Here is a 24,799-nt window from a genome sequence, read left to right on the forward strand (position 1 = left end):
TGTCTCCCCACCTGGACAATAATTGCACAGGCAGAATCTGCCTAAGGCAACTATTTTGGAACTCTGGAGTCTACTGAAGGCATACAACTTCCAGGAAAAAGTTGAACATTAAATTGCTGTTATCCCTAGGCTTGGAAGATCCCCTGTAGTAGCGCATGGCAACCCACTCCAGTACTCTTGCCTGGAGAATCCCACGGACAGAGGAGCCTGGTGGGCTATGGTCCATAGGATCACAAAGAGTCGAACACAACTGAAGTAACTTAGCACAGCATGCATAAATTGTTGTTAATTTCAGTCAAGTTCAACTCTTAAGGCTGGTGCAGTGACCTGTCCCCACCCTCAGTCTTAAGGCAGGCAGCAGAGCACGTATTCCAGAAGAGACCTACATACAGTTTGTGAGAACCAGAGTGAGAAAAAAAGACCCTGTCCTCCAAGTATCACAGTTCTGTGTCCCATAGTTGACTGCTGCTTCTGATCATAGAAATGCAGACGAAGAGGCTGCCAGCCATTGTTGCTGCATCTCCCCCATAAGTTGCAAGTCCCTCTTCCTCCTATTGAAATGACTTCCAAAAAATTTAAAGGGCTGATGTATTCTTTTACCTCCCTTCCATTTTTCTCTTTTCCCCTTTTGTAAGCCAGAGATGTTAAAGACTATCATATTAAAAAGCAACTTTGTAAATGGGGAAAGTTAGACAGTGACCACACATGCTCAGATGAGGTGAAGGCTCGAAAGAGAACTGAAAGGACCTTAAGCTTATACCTAAGGCAGATCCCTGGCACACAGTCAGCCTTCAATAGTTAAAAAAATAAACAAATAAATAATAATAATAAACAGCAAACTCTAGGGAAGAGAGATAATCTGATTTCCAGGCTTATCACATTATTAGATTCAAATGTCCAATTTTCAGCAACAACAACAAAAGCAAAGGCATACAAAGAAATAGAAAAATATAGCCTGTTCAAAGGGAAAATCAACAGACACCATACCTGAGAAAGACTTGAAGGCAGACCTACTAGACAAAGACTTTAAAACAACCAACTTAAAGATACTTAAGGAACTGAAGGAATATTTGAAGAAAGTTAGGAAAACAATGTATGAGCAAAATGGAAATATCAATAGAGAGAGAAAAGCTAAAAAGGGTTTCTTTAAAATTTGGACTTAGTTGCTGGTCTTGAGATGAAGTCTTAGGACACAAAATGTTTAAGACACTGTTATTGGGGCATAGGATTAGATTCCTCTCTGGGTATAAGGACCTTAAGGTAAGACAAGTCTTGGAAGACTAGTCCTGAAGCACCTGTGCCTGGGTCCCTACCCTTAAAGCTGTTGCAAAAGGTTCCAGGGGATGAGTTGCAGTGCATGAAGTCATAGAAGCCACCATAGGTGCATTCCTCCATCTGCCAACAGCAGGACTCCCTGAAGTCAGTGACAGGAGACAGGGGGCATGCCCAGTCTATCCATTGACCCAGTGGTTATTGAGTTCAGCCACTGCCCAGGTTGTTGCATCCGTTTTGTGCCAGAGTTTGACATAGATATTTCTTGCAAGATGGTCCCTCAGATTGTCACTGAACTTCCTTCAGTTCAGTTCAGTCACTCAGTCGTATCCGACTCTTTGCAACCCCATGAATTGCAGCACGTCAGGCCTCCCTGTCCATCACCAACTCCCGGAGTTCAATCAGACTCACGTCCATCGAGTGAGTCAGTGATGCCATCCAGCCATCTCATCCTCTGTCATCCCCTTCTCCTGCTACCCCCAATCCCTCCCAGCATCAGAGTCTTTTCCAATGAGTCAACTCTTCGCATGAGGTGGCCAAAGTACTGGAGTTTCAGCTTTAACATCATCCCTTCCAAAGAAATCCCAGGGCTGATCTCCTTCAGAATGGACTGGTTGGATCTCCTTGCAGTCCAAGGGACTCTCAAGAGTCTTCTCCAACAGCTTTTGTTTATCAAGGAATGTCTTGATTTCTCCTTCACTTTTGAAGGTCAGTTTTGTTGGATATAGGAGTCTTGGTTGACAGGATGGGTGGAAACACCCTTAACATTCAAAGAGATACATAAATATAAAAGGGAGAAAAGATAAAACCAAGAAAGGAAAACAAAGAGTATGAATAGGCAATGCAGAAAAAAGAAATGTAACCCTTAACAGATATATGAAGAAATGGTCTATCCCATCCGTAATTTAAATGAATGCAAATTAAAGCAATGCCTGTTGATTTTTGCAGCATATTAGTACAGAACTTTCAAAAATGTACTAATTATTGGTGAGGTGGGGGCAGATTAGCAGTAGGTGGGAAGGAAAATTGGGGCAGACTTTGTTTAAGGCCAACTTGGAAATATCTATAAAAATGTACAATGCACCCACTCTTTGAGCATCTCCTCTCCTAGGAGTTTATTCTTCATATATGGACATAAGTACACATTCTATATTCAGAAGTCTTCATTGGAAATCATGCAAATGTCTCTCAGAATAGGACTAGTATGACAAATAATGATACCTCCTTCTCATGGTGTCCTAGTCTATTCGAGCTGCCTAAGAGAATACCGTAGACTGGGTGGCTTATGAGAAACAAATTTATTTTCACAAGTTTGAAGACTGAGCAGTCCAAAATCAAGGCACTGGCAGATTTGGAGTCTGGTGAGAGCCTGCTTCCTGGTTCCTAGACAGAGGTCTTCTTTCTGGGTCTTCACATAGTAGAAGGGACAAGGGACTTGTCCCATTTAAGTTTCCACCCTCATTACCTGATCACCTCACAAAGACCCCGCGTCCAAATATCATCACATTGGGGATTAGGTCTCAACGTGTGAATTTTTGGAGGGTCATAAACATTCAGTTTATATAAGCATATGCAATACTCTGCACCATTAAAAAGAGAGAGTGCTCTGTGTGTGTTCATACCAAAGAGGGCAGGATACCTTGATATAACAAAAGTTTCTTAGATTATTTATAATGTGAGTCTATTGTATGACAAATGGAGAGAAGTAATGTTTGTGATGATCTGGCACCTACTTGATAGTCATTAGAAAGTACTTAGCTACTTTCCCTAATGTAAACGATCAAATTAAACAATGATTGTGATTCAAAACAAAACACAACATTTGTTTGATAATGAGGCGCAATGGCCTGCCGAGGTCATGTCTACTCTTGACTTTACATTTTTCTGTGATTTACAACAGCTTTGTTGTTCTCATTCATCAACTTGATAATGATTAAATAGGATATACTTGAACTTAAAAATTAATTCCTGTAACCTTCTCACGTGCTTTTAGATGTTATGCATGTTGTACCTATTAGGCCTTTTTTTTAAAAAACAAGCTTTCTTTTTCAAAAGTATATAATCCTTAACAACAACAATTGAAAAAGCCCTAGAAATTAATATCCCCCATTTCATTCCCCAGCTGGCCTGGATTTCCCTGACCCAATAAGACCTCAGCAGATTTATCCTGGACTAGAATTCAGGAGACCTGGGCGCCAGTCCTGGCTCAGCTCCTCACTAGTTGGATGACCTTGAGTAAATCCTTTTGCCTTTCTTAGTTCTTTTCCTCAGCAGTCACAAGGGGCACAGTACCTTTCCTATCTACCACGTGGGATTATTTTGAGGAATAAATGAAGTAATCAGTATATAACTCATAATCTGTAAAGTCTACAAAAGTGAAAGGGCTTTTATTTTGATAATGAGAAGGATCCTTTTAGAAGTTAAGTATTTCTGTTCTCTGGTTTTCTCAGAAAGAAGGGAAGCCTGGGTATTTATTCAATAAAACTTGAATGCCTTTCTGGACTGGGTAACATGCCAAGGGCTGGTGATCCAAAGTCGAATGTGATGCAATTCTTGCTCTCAAAGAATTCAGAGTTTGGTAGAGGATGCAGCTAATAATTGCAATAAAATGTGAGAAATGAAATAGAATGGTTGTAGATGAGGAGTGATGGTACAGCTATCTCTGATTGGGAAGGCATCACTGAAAAGGTGATATTTGGTTTGAATCTTAACATGTGTGTGTGCTAAGTCACTTCAGTCATGTCTAACTCTTTGCCACCCTATGGACTGTAGCCCACCAGGCTCTTCTGTCCATTGGATTCTCCAGACAAGAATACTGGAGTGGGTTCCCATGCCCTACTCCAGGGGATCTTCCTGACCCAGGGATCAAACCCACATCTCTTACATCTCCTGCACTGGCAGGTGGGTTCTTTACCACTGGCGCCACCTGGAAGCCCCAGTGAACACAAGTCTGTCAACTGAACAATTGACCTGTTGCCTGGTTGAACCCAGGCAATGACCAACCTTGGACCAATTTCTCGCCTATCTTTACCAAATTTTTCCTGTGCTGTTATAGTACACATTTCTGCCACATTAGGTACATTGAATACCTCACAGTTTACAGAATTCTGAAATGCTGTGGGTATAAAACCAGAGATTATGTGTATGCTCAAAATAGTCCTACAATTATTAATGAATTCAATATTCTGTTTATACTAGTTAGGGTTTGTTGGGCTTTTTAGATAACACGATTAATTTACCAGTCAATACTGATAATCACTATCAAGCTGATATTTTATGATTATTTTCATTCTCCCCACCGCCCACCCCACCCCCCAACAAATCAGAAACTTGCTCTCACCTGCCCATCCTATTGGAAAAATAGTTGTGAAAAGATACTAACCATGGTTTGGTGTGTTTCCCTCAAAGGAATACATGTACTGGAGTTCTAGAAGGTGGTGGAGTACCTATACACAAAGGAATCACAATGTTTTAGCTTCAGAGCTTACATTAGGGGAAGTACTGAAGGACTTCGTATTGGCCACCAAGTCATGCAAGATCATTAGAAATTACTTTTCCTCATTGTCATAACAGCCCTGTTTCCCCTCTTATTATCAGTGAGAGAACAGAATCACCTGACTAGTTAGTGGCAGAATCAAATTCAAACTCCAGGCTATGATCTTGTACACTCATTTACAGCTCGGTTTTCACAGCAATGCTGGGAAGTGGGCAAGAAGGAACATTACCCCTAGTTAGGATGGGAAATTTGGACTTGCAAAACTTTGCCAGGTACCCCACAGCTAGACTTCCGGCATCTGGCTCTGGCTCTGTTAGGGGCTGTTACCTGAAGGTCAGGGTCAAAGCCCTCACTGGCAGCCGAAGAATTTTTCTGGGGTAGGGCTCTCTCCCTGGCATTCTCAAATCTCATCTCTGGAAGCAGCTGCCCACTGGGCCTTGGTGTCAGGTCTACCCTGGCTGGGCTGGGGACCCTGGCTGTGTTGGAAAGTTCTTGGGAAGGAGATACCTCTCCTTGTCTGAGTGTCTTAAGGTGGGCTGACGGCTGTTTACCAGGGTCTTCCCCAGGTTAACATTCTTCCAGCTTTTGTTCATGAAATGACAGGGACACTGGAGAAAAGTGTGTGCTCTTGGCCTGAGACGTGTCTGGGGTGATAGAGAAGAGCTTCCTCTGTGATGGGCTGCTTGGGTTCACTCACTGAGAATGGACCCTTTGTGGGGTTGCAGAGAGGAGTAACTGAGGAGCTAGAACAGTGCTTAGCCAGGATGATGTTGCCTCTGAACACACATCACCTCATGACCTCCTTCAGTGTGCTCCTCAGACCCACTGATTCTTTTGTCCTCTCTCCAGCCGTCTTTCTTCATCTCTGCCTCTTTCCTTCTGTCTCTGTATATCTGTCTGTGCTGGCTTTCTCTTCCTCCTTCCCTCCATGCTTACGCCACACCATCCTTCTCCCTCCCCTTCCTCTGCCTTCTTCTCTTTCTATCCTCAACCTTTTACCTTGTCTCCTGCTTTGCCTGCCTCATGCAGACCTACACACATTCAGGATTACTTGTTCTCCCTGAGGAGGCTCTTTAATCACTTCTGTTAAAAAGTAGGTGAGTTGCACTCTTCAGACATTAAGGAAGAAAAAACAAAACAAAAACAGTCATCTTAATTTAACCTTTTTTTCGGCCCACTGGCCTGTGGCTGGAGCAAAAATAGGTCTCCCCGCTTCTGGCACATACACACCACCCAACCCAAGCTGTAAGCCAGCCCAGTTGGCAGATACACTGCGGGGGCCAGAATCCTGTTACCCAACTAAGGGCTGGTGCCAGAGCTCCAAGCCCAGTCAGGCCTCCCAGCCAAGGCAGTGCATCAGTCTAAGGCCTGAGGGGGGTTGGGGGCACCAGGGTTCTTGCCCATCTGGCCCTCGGGTTGTGGCGGGTGCTGGTCAGCTGCCTCCTGCCCTTCCTCAGGGGCTGCAGGAGGGGTTCGGCTGGAACCCAGCCCTGCCTGAGTTTGTCACCACGCCGGGTGACACCTTACAGCCGGGGCCAAGCTGTCTGGTTAATGCCCAGCCTAGCACCATTAAATTTATTGGACTAACATTTGAATGAGGATTTAGAGTTACATAATGTTCTTACCTCATAACGACCTAGTAGAGGAGATTTTATTGAGTCTTTATAATGACCAAACTGAGGCTCATAGAGGTTAAGTTATTCAGTTAAGGATGTAGTTGGTACTTGGGACTCTGGAATTTCTTATCCCAGTGTCCTCAGAACAGGTTCCAGAGCCTAAACTGGCAACTTTCCCAGGCTCTTCTCCTTGGAGGGACTATCCCAGGGGTGGATACCATCTCTAGTCTCCAGGCTGGTCACAGGGCAGGAGTTTGCTGGCTGTTGTACCCACACAGGCGTGAGGTCCTCTGCAATGCAAGACATTGCTAGGAGTGGAGAAAAGATGAGAGTGGACTAGGGGCCTGGGACTGGGGCCTCATCCGCCAGAATCATCACCTTCATTCAGGCCTGAACTCCCAGGAATCTGAAAGTTGTCAATTTGAACCTGGCCTTCCAGATCACTGTGAATGTGCATGTGTGGGGTTAGGAGGATGAAACAGATTTCACTTAATAGTGTGCTGACTCAATTTATACCTGAAATATTGAGATATACATGAACTAGGCTGACACTAGACTTAGAGGCTCTGGGCCCATAAATGTTGCAGATGAGCCTGGTGAGCACATTTTATCTGTGTTTATTGCTGGCTGGGATGTCCTCTTGTGTGAAGTTCCTGTTCAAGCCTGTTGCCCATTTTTTTATGGGGTCCTCTCAATCACATTTGGATGTCTTGGTGCCTCTACCCTTCAGGAAATTCCTTATCTAGACCCAAGAGGAAGGGCAGAGTTCTAGACAGCATCACTCAGCTTATGGCTTCATCTCATCCCACCCAAGAGGCTGGTCATGCTTTGCAGTTGAAAAGATGCTTGTCGCACCTGCCAGTTTTCAGTGTCCTGACCTGAATCTCCACCCTGAGCTCACCGGAATGTCATATAAGCTCCTTCAGCTTTATCCAGTCTCTCTCCCAAACCCGTTCCTCCTCATGTTTCTATACCCAGGGGTCTTTGACTGTATTCTCTTACCCCCAAACCCCATCTACCTATCACCAAATCAGATCAGTTTCACCTCTATAAGGTCTCTGAAGACCATTCATGATGCTCTGCCCCACAGCCACCACCCAGATCCTGTTTCAGCCCATCTCTCCTGGATCCAGAGAGAGCCTCTCAACCTCCGTTCCCTCCTCCAGCCTTGCCCTGCTCTATCCCACTCTCCATACTGCTTCCTAAACAGCTCAAAATATATTCCATGTGCCCCACTGCCTGTAAACTAGAACTCCAGCTTCTCAGCCTGCTCTCCAAGGGGACTGATTCATTATGGAGTTGGGTGCACAGAGCAGATGGTCTCCTGCAGCAGGTGTGGGGAGGCAGGTGAGGATGGCAATGCAAACCTCAACCGTGTGGCTAGACCTGGAAAAAGCCAGGAAGAGCCTCCAAGAAAGACCACAGTGGACAGCAGTCAGGGCTTGGAGGCTGCAGTACGATCTAGGGGCTCAGAACTCAGGCCACTGCGTTCAGCTCTTGCACTCAGCTTGCCACGGGACATGCACTCTTTCTCTTCCCTCTCTGCCCTTTTCCTTTTACTCTCACCACAAACTAATAATCTTTCTTTCTCTTTCTCTACTTTAACATCCACCACCAGGGCACAGGGCAAGGATCTACTGACCCAAGCAGTCCCAGTATTCTTTGGGCAGAGAGTTCTTGCCAGACCATTATGTGGACAGGACTTGGAGCAGATACCTGGCCTGATCCAATCAACTGAGAGCAGGGAGATGGGGGTCCCAAGATGAACTGTTCTCCTCATTGTGGGGTGGACCGGTGGGCTTCCTGAGGTCTGGCCTGCCCATTCATCAGTCAGACCCAGACCTACCATCTTCAGAGGTTCAGATATTTGAGATCTCATGGTGCCCTTCCAACCTTTCTCATCTTTGCTCACTCTGGTGCCCTTACTAGGTACACTCAGCTCTCGTGACTCCAATCCTTGATACTCAGCCCTACCTTCCCATCTCTGCTTTTTCTAAACCCCTTAGGCCCAAATGGACACCCTATAGTGGGCCTCTGTTGCTAGTTGCTTATAACATCTTGACTTCCTTCTTTCTTTTATTATTGTGAGTTGTAACCTGTCTGTCTCCTTAGTTTGGTTATAAACACTTTGAAAATGAAGATTCTATTATCCATCTTTGTATATAGTCCAAGTGCTTATAGTAAGCTTCCAGTTAAACACTTTGTTGGATAAATAAATGAATAAACAGTCTGGATAAGCCAGCATAGCAGATGATCCCCCAATTTTTTCCCCCATGATGCATCTCACAAATTTTTTGCAATACCAAGAACAGATCTTAAAATCCTGGGGGTCAACCCCTACCGCACCCCTGCCTGCAGCATTTGACCCTGTCCCAGCTCCTCCTCAGCCAGACCCAGAGTCCTTCCCTCTGTCCACACAGTGGGCAGGCTGCGGTGAGGGCAGCATGGGCCACCCAGGAGCCTGTGTGGTCATGGGCCCTGCGTGGAGGGCCTGCCAGGGCAGCCCGGGATGTGGCTAGACGGCTGCTGGGCCCCGGGCGGGCTGGGAGGCGTGGACAGCACCAGCGTGCTCTCCCTCACGTCCTTGAAGCTTCCCCTGTCCTCTGACTCAGCTCCAGCCTCTCAATTCGTGGATGAATGCCCTGGTCCTAGACAGAGAGCCGATTCAGCCCAGCAGGTTTCTGGAGGGCTCCCAGGAGGGGGAGGCCCAGAAAATGGCTGGGGGGCAGTGAAGGTAGAGTGACGGCCAGTTCACTCCAGCTGCAGGCTCAGGGCACGTTTTTTTCTGCCCCTCTCCCACTCCACATTCTTCTGGTGTCCTCATAGGTGCCCAGCTCTGCGGGGCAAACAGGAGCCTGGAGCAGACCCTTTGAGGCTAGCTTCCAGTGTCCAGCACTCCCCTGACCTGTCCCATCACTTTCCCCACATCTGGGTTTGTGTATGTTTGTGAAGGTATGCTTATGTATGCTTTCTGCCAGCAGATGCAAGTGACATCTCTACCTGGGCAGGGGTCTGTCCACCCTCCCCTGAAGCTGCCACACAGAGAACTGCACAGCAAGTTGGGCCCCTTAATGGACTCAGCCCCGTATCAAAACTTGATATCATCTGATAAATTAACATGCAATAAAATGCATATCTCAGTTTGACAATTTGGGTGCAGCTACCATCCAAATTGTGCAATATATCCATCTCTTTCAACCACTTTCTGATTTCTGTCACCATAAATCAGCTTGTAGTTTTAATTACTTTTAAATCTGCATCAGAGGAGATCTCACCAGACTCTGTGTTGTGTGAATGTAGAAGCTGCTAAGCAGCACCCAGTTCTAAGGCTAAGGGGCCCATGGCTCCTCCCACCCTCCTTCCGGGCATTCCACACTCCACACCTGCCCTGGGCACTGTATGACAGGATGGCAGGATCCAGAAACAGTGCAAGGAAAGAAAGCAGGACTTGGAACCAGAGGATCTGGGCAAAGGCCCTGGGTTTTTGCGATGTGATTGGGGCAGGCAATCACTCTTTTGGAGTCTTGGAATCTTTAGCTATACAATGGGGACAGTCATGGTTACCCACCCCCACCCCCCACCTCCGGCCCCCGACATCCCCAGGGCCTCTGGGAGGACTGAAGCCAATATTGTAGTCAACTTTATAGATGGAAGCAGGGCATCCATCAACTAGTTGCCTGACCCAATAACTAACGTGTACTGAACTCTCTTGGGTGCCAGACACCACGCTAACATCTTCCTTTAACCCTCAAGCAGGGGTGGGCACTACTTATTATCCTCATTCTACAAACAGGAAAACTGGGGCTCAGAGGAATTCAAAGACCAGCTCCAAGACAAGATATTCTCTCATCTTGTGAGAACAAGATGGAGTTACATTTGCCTGTAGGCAGCTGTTCCAGGCTCTTGATCCTCTCTACCAGTCTTCCTCCCAGATAAACCCATTAATTGACAAAAAAATGAGCTAAGGCTTAGTTTGTAAACAAAGATGGGCAATGCAAATGCTACTCATTATCTTTCCTATCAACAGGTTTAGAGAGCCAGAGAATCAGATGGCAGTCCTCAGGCCTCACTCCACCCCCACCCCAACCTGGTTGGTCTGCCCTCATAAATTTCAGAATCTTGACTCCTGCCTCTTCTCCTTGGACCCACAGATTATTGCATTTCTGCTTCAGAGACAGAAAGTCCTTCTTCACGTCTAACTTCAGTCTTGGCTGCTATAGCATAGCCAGCATCAAGTTCAGCTAACCTTATGCAAACAGTGGGCTTTCTTCCCTGTAGGGCACCCCAGAGTGCTAAGGCCTGAGGTGGGCAGGTGGCCACAGTTCCCTCCAGTCCTAAGCATGCGAGTCCTAGGGCTTTTGTGGGGATGAAGGAGTAAATAGGAGGGATAGAGGGATCTAGGGGGTTTCTGAGCTGCGTCCTCTTCTGCTCTTCTCAGCTCCCGCAGAGGCCCCTGTGTCTGGCTCCTTCTTTGGGGAATCCTTAGCTTCGCCTTGTATCCTTGTGGCATTTCTGTAAAGCTTGTCAGAGGAGGGGTTTGGGAGACAGGAGAGCAGTGGGTCCGGCAGAGTCCTTTGGGAGAAAGGCCTTGCACTCGAGAGTTTAGTTCAGGGATACAGGCCTGCTGGTTCACCGCTTGACCTTGATTGGGCTGAGGCCTGTCTTCTCTGCAGCCAGGGGAGATAATATTACTGCCTCCCAGGGCTTCTCGGAGGCTCAGATGATACCAAGATGCAGAAAGGACTTGGCAAAGCAGAAGCTGAAGTTCAGCCCAAGGGATTGTTTGAGACTCACTATGTTGCAGGGAAGGGCCTGGACTCACTCAAGGGAGCTCAAGGCCAAAGGCCTGGCTCACAGACTGCCTCGTAAGCTTCCCATGGACCCCTATGAGAGAAGGACAGTCAACCTGCCCCCTTTCCCCCACCCACTCAAACCAGAGGACCCCAGGCTATGCTGTCCATGGGCCTCTGTGGGTGCCAATGAGTGCCTGTTTGCACTCTGGGGTGAGGCAGAGGCCTCTCTGTGATGGCAGGGAGGTTCTGTGTGATAGCCTGGACTTCTGGGAGTCTCCGTATGCGTGTCCCGCCGTGTGCGCTTGTGTGGATCTTTGTCTGTGTATATGTCCACGTCATAGGGCATCTGTTTCTCAGAGAATTGTCTAGGATTTACTGTGCCTGTTATATGGAAATGGGGTCCCTTGGTCTCTAGGCATCTGGAGACCAACACATCTGTGTTGTGAATTGGGGGTATGGTGTCTTCGGGGCCCCAAAGCCACCCATGGCTCCCTGTTCCTCAATGCAAATGTTAGCCTGGTGTTCAAGATCCTCCACACCTGGCACACAGAGGCCTCTCTCGAACAATTGTCCACTCTTACTGGGCACAGAGTGAAAGAGGAGAGTGAAAAAGTTGGCTTAAAGCTCAACATTCAGAAAATGAAGATCATGGCATCTGGTCCCATCACCTCATGGGAAATAGATGGGGAAACAGTGTCAGACTTTATTTTTGGGGGCTCCAAAATCACTACAGATGGTGATTGCAGCTATGAAATTAAAAGGCGCTTACTCCTTGGAAGGAAAGTTATGACCAACCTAGATAGCATATTCAAAAGCAGAGACATTACTTTGCCAACAAAGGTTCATCTAGTCAAGGCTATGGTTTTTCCAGTGGTCATGTATGGATGTGAGAGTTGGACTGTGAAGAAAGCTGAGCACCAAAGAACTGATGCTTTTGAACTGTGGTGTTGGAGAAGACTCTTGAGAGTCCCTTGGACTGCAAGGAGATCCAACCAGTCCATTCTAAAGGAGATCAGCCCTGGGATTTCTTTGGAAGGAATGATGCTAAAGCTGAAACTCCAGTACTTTGGCCACCTCATGCGAAGAGTTGACTCATTGGAAAAGACTCTGATGCTGGGAGGGATTGGGGGCAGGAGGAGAAGGGGATGACAGGATGAGATGGCTGGATGGCATCACCGACTCGATGGACGTGAGTCTGAGTGAACTCCAGGAGTTGGTGATGGACAGGGAGGCCTGGCGTGCTGCGATTCATGGGGTCGCAAAGAGTCAGACACGACTGAGCGAATGAACTGAACTGAACTGAACTGGACACAGATGTGGGAGAGGTAGTGCTGAAACTCCAGAGATGAGTGTGCATCTCTGCACTGCTTGGGTGTACACGTGACACCAACATGGCCCTCTGCAGCCTTGTGGACCTCTCTGTAGCTGCATCTGGGAGGGAGGGATATGTATGTGGAGTATCAGCCTGGATTCATGTGTACCCACAACACCCACAGCCCTGACAGCCATTTCCTCGCCATCCTGCAAGTCCCTCTGGGTGGCTTTCTCTGCTGACCTGATTGTTCACCTTCCCAACTGGACCCTATGCTCTGTTAAGTCTTTCCTCAGCAGAACAGGGTGGAGCTGAGCCTCAGGAGTGAGTGAGCCAAAGCTGGGCACAGCCTTCCTCCTAATCTGCTTTTCTCTTCTCTGGAAGGAAGAACTGGGCCCCTCTGGCATCAACATGGACCAGGGGAGTGGGTAAAGCTGTTACCTGGAAGGTCTAGGCTCCCTTTGCCTAGGAGTCTCTGGGAGACCCCAGCCAGATGCCTAACCCCTCCTGAAGACTTACCCACACGGAACACGATGGACTTGTTTGTTCTTTACTAGGTGAGTCCTGCCTCTGCACTTTTGCTCACACCACTCCGGTGATGTGCTTTCCCATCCTTCAAGACCGAGGGCCACCTGTGCTATAAATAGCAGCAGCAGCGGCCCGCTATGGAGCGCTCACCTGGCACCACCATGGTGGAAGCGTGACTTGCATTCATTGTGGTCCTTGGTATTTAGATACTTATCATTATACATAATCTCACTGAAGCCTCATGATGGTGTGGTGAAGCAGGCATTAGTAACATCCCAGCTTTTAATATAAGGAAACCAAGGTTCAGGAATGAACTAACCCAAGGTCACACCACCTCACCAGCTGACTGAGACCGTCAGACTGGACCCTCAGACTCCCATGCTCATAACCTCAGGTCAGCCTCTGACCTCTGCAGCCCACTGTTAGTCCTCTCTACTCTGAGCTCCTGGTGTCCTCGTGGGCACAGTGGCCATCTGAACTTATACCCTCAGCTGCTGTCTTTAAAATATATGCATTTTTTTTTTTAACATTGTACCTACTTCCCTGACTAGATTGTATGTTTCTGAGGACATGGATTGTGTCCTTTTATCCCTGTGTTTCTCCAGCTCCTCATGCCTACAAGACGCTGTTGATGGTGGTCGTGATGATAATGATAATGGTGAGTGACCTTTCCAGCCTGTCTCCTGGACTGGAGCCTCTCCCTTACTCAGGGTAATAGTGACGGTTTTGTGATTTCCTCTTTTGTGTGACGTGGAAGAACTGTGTTCCTCATAGGAGCGTTTTTTGGTTTGAAAGGAGAAGCTCTGGGCATCTGGTGCCTCTGGCCTGGGTATCTCAAAGGGCTCTTACAGCCCTGGGGACAGTGGCAGAGACGGCATCTTGCTCCCTCCCCCAGGAGCCTGCATTCTGGCTGGTCCCCCACCATTGACAGCCCCTCCCTCCAACCCCAGGGGCTCTGCAGGCTTGGGTGGGGAGGAAGTAGGAAGGAAGAGGGCCTCCTCTCCTCCCCCTGCCCCTCTGCCTCTGCAGCTCTGGTGCAAAACTATGTGGTCCTTCCAGTAGGTTCAGAAATCCCAACCCCACAGAGGCATGGACTAGGTGGAGCTGATCCCCTGCAGGCAGCCTAGCCAGATGGTCTGGACCTGGCAGCTGCCTTGGAGGTGGCTGTGATGTCTCAGCTCACGTGAAATCAGAGTCCTACCTTCTGAGAAGACCAGGGGTGGGGGCTGTGTGGCTGTGTTATCCACTGACCAATGACACAGGAAGTACTTCGTCCCCTGGAGGGGAAATCTCTGAGATGCATTTCCAGGTCCGTGGATAGAAAGGCAACACATACCCAGCCTGCTCACACAAGGAAAGGGGTAATATGTTCAGAAAGCAGTGCTGGACACCCCTGGTGCTGTATTGCATTCAGGAGAGAAGAGGGGGTCTGGGAAGGCAGTTTGTTAAGAGGAGAGGGATGGCAGTTTAGGAGGGAGAGGCTCAGAGGAGCTGGCAGGTTCTCCTCGGTGGGAGGGACAACCCGGCCAGTGGGATGATACTGCACACACTAGTCTATAACTGGTGGGCTCGACTGCCCGCAGCATGTAGAGAGGATGCCAATACCCAGAATTAACTCCAATACTGATACTGCGTTTTCTCGATGTGCAAACTTGGGGTAGTTAGTTACTTCTCTGAGGCTCTGTTTCCTTATCTGTAAGACAGCAGTGAAAACACTAACCTTTGAAGGTTGTTGACTTTTTGTTTCGTCATTCTTTGGACTGAGACAGTATTCTCAAGGGGATGTCTATTCTTTCTCTAATTTGAATGAGATGGAGAACAGTACTGTTTGGATTCCCTGACTTCTGTCAAAAAATATTCCCATGGGCTCCACCCAGTGTTGGGTGTCCTGAAGGAAGCAGGGCCTTCAGAATGGTCAGGCCTACCTAGAAATACAAAGGTTGGCTCTGGGAAGATAAGATTGTGCCTTGGCACAGTCCAGGGCCATGTGGACTAACTGCATGGCCCAGATAGCAGGGGCTGCAGCATCTTGTCACAGGGGCACGATCAAGGTCTAGATTAGCCAGGAGATACTTGCAGTAGAAGTTGGCACTTGAATGAAGTTTTGATTGGTCAAGATTCCAATCATGTTCCCTATAGGTGACTTTTTCTGCTTATCTTTTGATTTTTATGTTAGTATATTAGTTATCTATTGTTTAACAAGCAATGCCAAAATGTAGTGGCTTGAATTCTACAGTGGTTTAGCTGGGTCATTCTGGCTCTGAGTTCTCGTGAAATTGACATGGACTATTTCCAGTTTTTTAAGGAATCTCCACGCTGTTCTCCATAGTGGCTGTACTAGTTTGCATTCCCACCAACAGTGTAAGAGGGTTTCCTTTTCTCCACACCCTCTCCAGCATTTATTGCTTGTAGACTTTTGGATCGCAGCCATTCTGACTGGCGTGAAATGGTACCACATAGTGGTTTTGATTTGCATTTCTCTGATAATGAATGATGTTGAGCATCTTTTCATGTGTTTGTTAGCCATCTGTATGTCTTCTTTGGAGAAATGTCTATTTAGTTCTTTGGCCCATTTTTTGATTGGGTCATTTATTTTCTGCCTTATGACCCAGCAATCCCACTGCTGGGCATACACACTGAGGAAACCAGAATTGAAAGAGACACGTGTACCCCAGTGTTCATAGCAGCACTGTTTATAATAGCCAGGACATGGAAACAACCTAGATGTCCATCAGCAGATGAATGGATAAGAAAGCTGTGGTACATACACATAATGGAATATTACTCAGCCATTAAAAAGAATACATTTGAATCAGTTCTAATAAGGTGGATGAAACTGGAGCCTATTATACAGAGTGAAGTAAGCCAGAAAGAAAAACACCAATACATTATTCTGCTGCTGTTGCTAAGTCGCTTCAGTCATGTCCGACTCTGTGCAACCCCAGAGGCAGCAGCCCACCAGGCTCCCCGTCCCTGGGATTCTCCAGGCAAGAACACTAGAGTGGGTTGCCATTTCCTTCTCCAATGCATGAAAGTGAAAAGTGAAAGTGAAGTCGCTCAGTTGTGTCCGACTCGTAGCGACCCCATGGACTGCAGCCTACCAGGCTCCTCCATCCATGGGATTTTCCAGGCAAGAGTACTGGAGTGGGGTGCCATTGCCTTCTCCAATACAATATACTAACACATATATATGGAATTTAGAAAGATGGTAACAAGTACTCTGTATACAAGGCAGCAAAAGAGACACTGATGTATAGAACAGTCTTTTGAACTCTGTGGGAGAGGGAGAGGGTGGGATAATTTGGGAGAATGGCATTGAAACATGTATAATATCATATATGAAACGAGTCGCCAGTCCAGGTTCAATGCATGATACTGGATGCTTGGGGCTGGTGCACTGGGACAACCCAGAGGGATGGTACAGGGAGGGAGGAGGGAGGAGGGTTCAGGATGGAGAACACGTTATACCTGTGGTGGATTCATGTTGATATATGGCAAAACCAATACAATATTGTAAAGTTTAAAAATTAAAAAAAAAAAAAAAGAAATTGACACGGACTGCACTCTGACCTGAAGGTTTGATGGGGCTGGAGGATCCACTTCCAAGTTCACTGCCATGGCTATTGGCAGGAGGATTCCATTCTGCACCTGCCATTAGCCTGAGGCCTCAGTTCCTTACTATTTGTGCCTTTGAGGGTCCTCACAATGTGGTGGCTGGCTTCCCACAAAGAGAGTGGTCCAAGGAGGAGAGAGCAAGGAGGAAACTGCACTGCCTTTGGTCCTGACGTTACACACCTTCATGTCCGCTGTTCTGTTCATTAGCAGCCAATCTCTAGGTGCAGCCAGCACTTAAGGGGGAATTAGACTTCACCTAGGGAAGGGAGGAATATCAAAGAATTGGTGAAAATACTTTAAATCTACCACAATTATGGGCATTTTTCTTTTCTTGGTTTTATCTTTTTAAAATTTGTTTATTTTAATTGGAGGATAATTACTTTCCAATATTGTGATGGTTTTTGCCATACATCAGTATGAATCCGCCATAGGCATACATTTGTCCCCTCTGTCCTGTACTCCCCTCCCATCTCCCTCCCCATCCCATCCCTCCAGGTTGTCACAGAGCACTGGCTTTGGGTGCTCTGCATCTTACGTCAAACACCCAATGGCTATCTATTTTAATATGGTAATGTATATATTTCAATGCTATTCTCTCAAATCATCATCTCACCTTCTCCTTCTCCCACTGGGTCCAAAAGTCTGTTCTTTCCAATATTCAATTCCATGGATTTTATATATTCATAAAGTTGTGCAACTATCACCACTACCTAATTCCAGAACATTTCATTGCCAAAAAAAGAAATCCTATATGCGTTAGCAATCATCCTCATCCTTCCCCATCCCCCCAGGTCCCTAGCGAGCACTGATCTACTTCTGTCTCTATGAATTTACGTCTACTGATATGGTTGCTTCTAACAAATAACCTTCCTTTCCTTCCCCCCACATTAGGTAATCGTCCTAACAAGTAACCTTTCTTTCCTTACCCCCACAGTAAATAATAGTCCTGAATCTTACATTCTTCATTCCTTTGTAGTCTTTTATAAGAGTCTTACTGTATCTATTTAATTCCTAAAATGGCATTTTTTTAATTGTAACTTTATGAAAAGTCATGCTGCATGTGATTTGGAGGAACTTACTTTTTTAATTTGATATCATATTGCTGACTTTTATTCATATCGTTGTCTGTCACTGCAGTTTCTTTATTTTAACCCCTACGTGAAAATATACTACAATATAATCTTCTCTGAGTAGATGGACATTTGGGTTGTTTCCAAGTTTTTGCTATTGTGAATAGAGCTGCTATGAATACTCTTGCACATGTTTCCTGAGTACATGTTGAGTGAGTGAAAATCTAGGGCATAGGTTATGTCAGTTTTCAACCTGAGGAAATAACGCAAGACTGTTTTCAAAAATGAGTTCACCAGTATGTTGCCAGTTGATTAGGCGCAAAATAGAATTACACTATAGTCTTGATTTGTGCTTTCCCAGCCACCAGTGATGTTGAGCATCTCTTCATGTGTTTATTGGCCATTTATACCTCTTTTCTACAAAATCTCTGTTCATGTGTTTTATCCAACTTTCTATGAGGTTTACTGGGTCCATCATCTTATTTTAAATGGTTGTGTTGTATATATATAAATATATTCTTAATATAATATTAATGCTTGTCAGTTGTATATATGGCAAATACCTTCTCCCATTTACAACTTGTCTTTTTACTCTCTTCAGGTCATCTCTTGAAAAATAGAAATTCTTAATTTTAGTGTAATCAAACTGATTCATTTCTCATATTTTAGCCTATGTTTTTTGTGTTTTAAGAATCCTTCCCTACCCAAGGTATAAAACATACTCACATATATTTTCTGCTAAGCATTTAAAGTCTTCAATCCACGTGAGTTATAAAGAAGGGATCTGATTTCATCTATTCTGATTATAGTACATGTTTTTCCAGTTTCATTAATTGATGAGCCCTCTTTCCCTATCAGTTGGATGTATGAGCTCTGTCATTTACCAGAGTCCCATGCTGCATGGATCTGTTTCCAAGCTCTCTGTTCTATCTCCTTGGTCAGTCTCTCCAACCTTGGACCACAGATGAACCGCACTGTCCTAGCTCAGCTAGTAAAGAATCCGCCTGCAATGCGGGAGACATGGGTCCAATCCCTGGGTTGGAAAGATCGCCTAGAGAAGGGAAAGGCTACCCACTCCAATATTCCGGCTTAAAGAATTCCATGGACTGTATAGGCCATGGAGTCACAAACAGTCGGACGCAACTGAGCGACTTTCACACACATCCACGATAGGTTTGAAATAAGTCCTGATGTTCAGTAAAGTAATTCTCTCCCTGATTATCTTCTTCAACATATCTCTGGCTATTCTTGGCCCTATAGTTTCCAAATAAATTCCAAATAGAATTATTTTGTCAAATTCCACAAAAATCTACAAATGGACTTTCAATGAAATTATATTTAATTTATAGATCAAATTGGGAAGAATTGACATCTTCATGTTAATCAGCTTTCCTGTCAGTAAATAGTATTTTTCCATTCATTTATGGTTTTTAAATATCTCTTAATATTATTTCCCTGGTCTTTAATATTATTTTAACCAGCATTTTATGAGGACCTTTATTTAGACAAATAAGTACGCAGTATTATTTTTAGATTTATTCTTGAATACTTGATAATTTTTAATGCTATTATGAATGATACCTTCCTTTCAATTGCATTTTCTAGTTATTTGCTGTTAGTATATAGAAATGCAACTGACTTTTGAGTATTACTTTTATATCCAGGCACCTTGATTGACTTTCTAGGCTTTTATAATTTTGGTCTTTAATAATCTTGCTGCTCGTGAATAGATTTAAGCCTTTCCTTTCCTTTTTTTTTTTTTTTTTTGTTTGTTTGACCCTTCCTAGGTCCTCTTGCCTGGAAAATTGAAGAGGCCTGGTAGGCTGAAGAGCCTGGTAGGCTGCAGTCCATGGGGTCGCTACAAGTCGGACACGACTGAGCGACTTCACTTTCACTTTTCACTTTCATGCATTGGAGAAGGAAATGGCAACCCACTCTAGTGTTCTTGCCTGGAGAATCCCAGGGACAGGGGAGCCTGGTGGGCTGCCGTCTATGGGGTCGCAGAGAGTCGGACACGACTGAAGTGACTTAGCAGCAGCAGCAGGTCCTTTTAATCTGAGGTTTCTCAGTTCTTCTTTTGTTATTTTAAGTTTCACGTTATATATTTCTATTATTTTACAAAGTATTTTCTCTATCCCTATTTATACCTCTGTCTTTCTGATAACTTTTACTATTCAGCTCTTAGAATTTTCACCTCTAAAATTTCTATCTCCTAAACTTGCTTTGCATATTTTCTATTTCTTTCCTTTTCCTGTTTGAGCTTTTTTTTTTTTTTAATTTCATTTTCTAGTTTGTGAAGTCATTTCTCAATTGTAACCATCCTGTTATTTATCCATCTATTGTGTTCTTTAGTTTAAACATTGTATGTTGATGACTAATATTTCTACTTGGTTCCTTTTTAATGAGATCTTTAAATGGCCAGCTATTTTGGCTAGGGTTCATTTTTTCCTTGGGGTATTGGCTACTATGTCAGGCAATAATTATGAGGGTGGGCCAGACACTAGACCAGGAAAGTTTCAAAAGGCTCAGGGGATGGCCAGTGAATAAACCTTAAGGTGGAGAGAGCTTCAGGCACCAGGAAACCACAATTCCCTATCCATTAGCTGTAGAAGACCTGGTGCCTACGGTCCATGATACTTTTGAGGGCCCACAAAAATGTGTTATTTTTAATGTGGCTCAGGTGGTAAAGAATCTGCCTGCAATGTGGGAGACCTGAGTTCAATCCCTGAATCAGGAAGAGCCCCTGGAGAAGGGCATGGCAACCCATTCCAGTATTCTTCCCTGGGAAATCCCAGGACAGAGGAGCCTGACAGGCTACAGTCCATGGGGTCACAAAGAGTCAGACATGACTGAGAGACTAACACTTTCACACACTTTAATATAAAGAAAAAAATGAATGCAATAATAATGACTGTAATATTGAATCTGGTCTGGATTATGTTAATCTTTATATTAATGTGGTCATCAAATAATTTTTACTATATTTTATGAAGGAAGGGTACCCAGGACCCACTAAAGTCTTAATGCAGCTCCATCTCCAATCTGTAAAACATAGTTAATCACTGTTTATTCTACAAACAATTCTCAGGTGAGGTCTGACTTTCACTCTCCCCTCCAGCCCCAGAGCCAGAAGTGCATTAGGAAAAGACACATTAGGAGGAGACCAGCTCTGGGTTGGAAGGAGATGGGATGAGAAAGAAGGCCAGCTGGTCTACACTTGGTTTTGTCAGCTCCTTCAAGCCCATGGCTCCTGCTTTGCCCTGATTTCACCCCTGTGGTAGAGACACAGGGAAAGACCCTGTCTGATTCAAGGAAATGGTGGTAGAGAAGCCATAGCAGACAGCCAACTGTTCTGGTTCTGTTTGGTCTTCCCACGGAGTGCTAGAAGCCGGAGTGCTTGCAGCCTCAGGCCTAAGTCACCACCAGACACAACAAATAAAAATAGCTCCTATCATCCCAGGGGGTTGTCACTGTTTTCTGTCTCAGAGTTCCTCCTGGGTTGATCTTGGAGGAAGGGAATCAGCAGTGGTAACATACAAATATTACTTTGTCACTCAGCTGGCTGAAGATCACTCAGTGGTTTCTCATTGGGCCTCGGATTCCTAACTTGACTCCTTTAGGAGAAGAGAGAATTAATTACAACCTCCATGTCTACCCTCTGCCTAGCTCTCCTCTGAGAAGAGTTACCAATCTGAATGCCTAAAGTGGAGAACTCTCCGGCAGAGCATTCGGAAGCGAGCCTGTCAGGCAGGCTAGAGAACCTTCAGAGGAGTTTGTAGGTTAAAACACTCTTGTCACACCCAAGAGTTTTTGTTAATTGGAGCTCTAGGTTAACTCCTTCTCCGAAAGAGGTGGTGGGGGACAGCCCCCCGTAAAGTCAGAAATGTAGGTGAGAGCACAAAGTAGTAAAGTAGGCAGGCTCTGGTTATGGGGGTAGATGCTCGAGGAGTTCCAGGGGGACTCCTGAGGCTCGATCCCGCCTTTGCGTATGTCGAGCCTCCTTCCTCATGACCTTTGTCACGGGCGGAGTACCTCACTCTGGCCCCCAAAAGAGAACTACTGATTTATCTGCATAGAGAAGAGGGCAGAGGTGCTGTGCATACATGGGTTGTGTGTGCCTGCTTTTGGGTCTTTTCCCCATCCAGCTGGGTAGGGAAGTTGACTTCCAATTGGCCGTATATTACTCTACAGATCTGGGTGATTTCCTTCCCTTGGTCCTTGACTTCATCCATACAGCCCCAGAAAACAGAGTTGGTGAGCTTACAAACTTTGGATTTGGATGTGGGGAGAAGTAAAAAGTCTTTTTCAGCTTAGAGTCTAAGTTTCACGCTTCAATCCAGCTTTTTTGGTTTGTTTTTCCAGCACTATTGATGATTACGAGTTGTACATATTTAAAGTGTACAACTTGATGGTTTTCTATACATATACTTAGTGAAATATCCACAACAATCAAACTAATTAACATACCCATCACCCATTTGGTTACCCTTATTTTGTGGTGAGAACCCTTAAAATTTACCCTCAGCAATTTCAAGTACACAGCACAATGTTAACTATAGTCACAATGTTGTACATTAGAGCTCTAGAATTTACTCATCTTGCATAACTAAACTTTGTAGCCCTGACCAACATCTCTGCATTTCCTTTGTCCCCTAGCCCCTGGTGGCCACCATTCTACTCTTTCTATGACTTGGACGATTTAGATTCCACATATAAGTGAGATCATGCAATATTTGTCTTTTTTGCATTTGGCTTGTTTCACTAAGCATAATGTCCTCCAGGGCCATTCATGTTGTTGCAAATGGCAAGATTTCGTTCTTTTTTAAGACTGAATACCATTTCATCAAGTACCTATACTTATATATATGTGTATAGATACTTCGCTTTCTTTGTCCATTCATCAATTAGTGTACATTCAGTTGCTTCCATATCTGGGTTACTGAAAATAATGCTTCAGTGAACTTGGGGATGCAGGTATCTCTGAGATCCTGAATCCATTTCATTTGGATATATATTTCTGTATATACTCCAGAAGTGGAATTGTTGGATCACATGGTTGTTCTATTTTTAATTTTTTGAGGAACTTCCATACTGTTTTTCATAGTGGCTGTACCAGTTTACGGTCCCCAAATTTGTGTGCCAGGGTTTCCTTTTCTCCACCTCGTCACCAACACTTGTCATCTTTCATCTTTCTGATAACAGTCATCCTAATGGGAGTGAGGTGATCTCTCCTATGGTTTTGATTTGCGTTTCCCTAATGATTAGTGAAGTTGTACACTTTTTCAAATACCTGTTGGCCATCTGTATGTCATCTTTGGAAAAGTCTGTTCAGATTCTTTGCCCACTTGTTCTCGGTGTCTTAGAATATGCTGCATTTTATAACTTTTCTAGGAGAAACCATTTATGGATTCTATTAAGTAGCTTTAATTAAATGAACTTTCAAAAAATTCAACTGAGCCTTTGTTCTTCACTGGTATAGCTTATAATTGTCATTTTAATGCTTGTTTGGCTCTTGTTCATTCCAATGGAAACTTTCTGGAGCTGAAAGGAGGAGAGGAGAAATGATAAACAGGGTCGAATTCTGATTTTCCAGGATTCCTGACCACAGTGTCATCAGATGCCAATAGCACCTCTTTGCTCTTGATGGTGAAGGTTGACCAGCCCATCTGTGAATTGGATCCTGCTCCACTATGGCAGTCTGCTCCCTATTTCACTACAGCCTGTGGCTTCCTAACATACTGCTCCTATAGAGTATCCCTCAAATTTAGCAGGGTGCCTGACACTTGGCATATATGTGGAATGTGTGTGTGTGTGTGTGTGTGTGTGTGTGTGTGCATGTTAGTGGCTCAGTCTTGTCCAACTTTTTGCGATCCCATGGACTGTAGCCCACCAGGCTCCACTGTCCATTGGATTCTCCAGGCAAGAATACTAGAGTAGGTTGCCATTCCCTCCTCCAAGGGATCTTCCCAACCCAGAGATCAAACCTGGGTCTCCCCCACTGCAGGCAGATTCTTTAACATCTGAGCCACCAGGGAAGCCAACAGATAAAAATTAAACATGTATTGTCACCCCCATTTCCTGGATGTAACTCAGAGAAGCTAAGTAATTTACCCAAAGTCACACAGATGTCGGATGACATCAGGTTGGCCTGATTCCCAGTCCCTCCTCTCCACAGAGCCAGGCAGAGAGCTGCCTCCCTTGGCACGGCCCCATTTGCATCCCAAGAAGGAAACTTAGGCTCATGGAGGTTACTCACTCCAGTGCTGACAGCTTGCTCAGCTCGTCCACTTATCTGTCATCTATCTTCCTTACCAGTGGAGATACTGTGGGCATAGTTCTTCTTAAATTAAGCATAAGATGAAATCATTTATTTAAAGCCTTTTACCTGTCCATGTCCCCAGGAAAGTTCTTTACGAAGTGATTTCTCACATTTTCCAAGTGACGCAGTTAGTTTGATGGGTGATGTGCCAGGGAAAGTTTGAGAAAGGGGAGAGAGAGACAGAGTGCTCAGAAAGGGCAACCGGGTAACTGAAAAGGAGAGCCCAGTACACAAGGCTTGCGGGTAGAGAGAGTGTCCAAGCCTATGGTGAAGGCCTTCTGTCCCCAAAGAGCCCCTGGGAGTTAGCCCAAGTGCCCTCGTTAGAAAGTATGCCCTTTTGAGCTTTTCCCTTTTGAGCACTGATTTCCCACAAGAGAAAAAGCAGCTGCTCTTTGCTATGGCAGGAGGGCCTCAGGGTCCTGAATTCTCAGAGCCCTGGGAAGCGAGCTGGAAAAGCCTAGAAAGACGAAGGAGGATGAAGGTAACTCTAGAGGCCAGACTGCATTCATCAGAGTGTTAAGGAGGCTGGGTCCCTGGGAGGGAGAAAGCCTCCCTAGAGTAGGATTCAAGGCCTGAGATAGTGACAGGGCCCAAAGAACCAAAAAAGAAATGGCCAAGACCTCAGCACCACTGCTATCAAAACTTTGAGAAACCCCACAAAAGAGTGAGGAGGATTTGTGAAAAGAGGCCAGAGGGTTGGGAATGAAGAACTGGGCTGGCTATCACTGGCCTCTATGGCCTCAGAGTTCCCATGTCAGATGAGATTTTGATCTGATTG

The sequence above is a fragment of the Bos javanicus genome, chromosome 11 (genome assembly GCF_032452875.1).
Source record: "Bos javanicus breed banteng chromosome 11, ARS-OSU_banteng_1.0, whole genome shotgun sequence".
Lineage (NCBI taxonomy): Eukaryota > Metazoa > Chordata > Mammalia > Artiodactyla > Bovidae > Bos > Bos javanicus.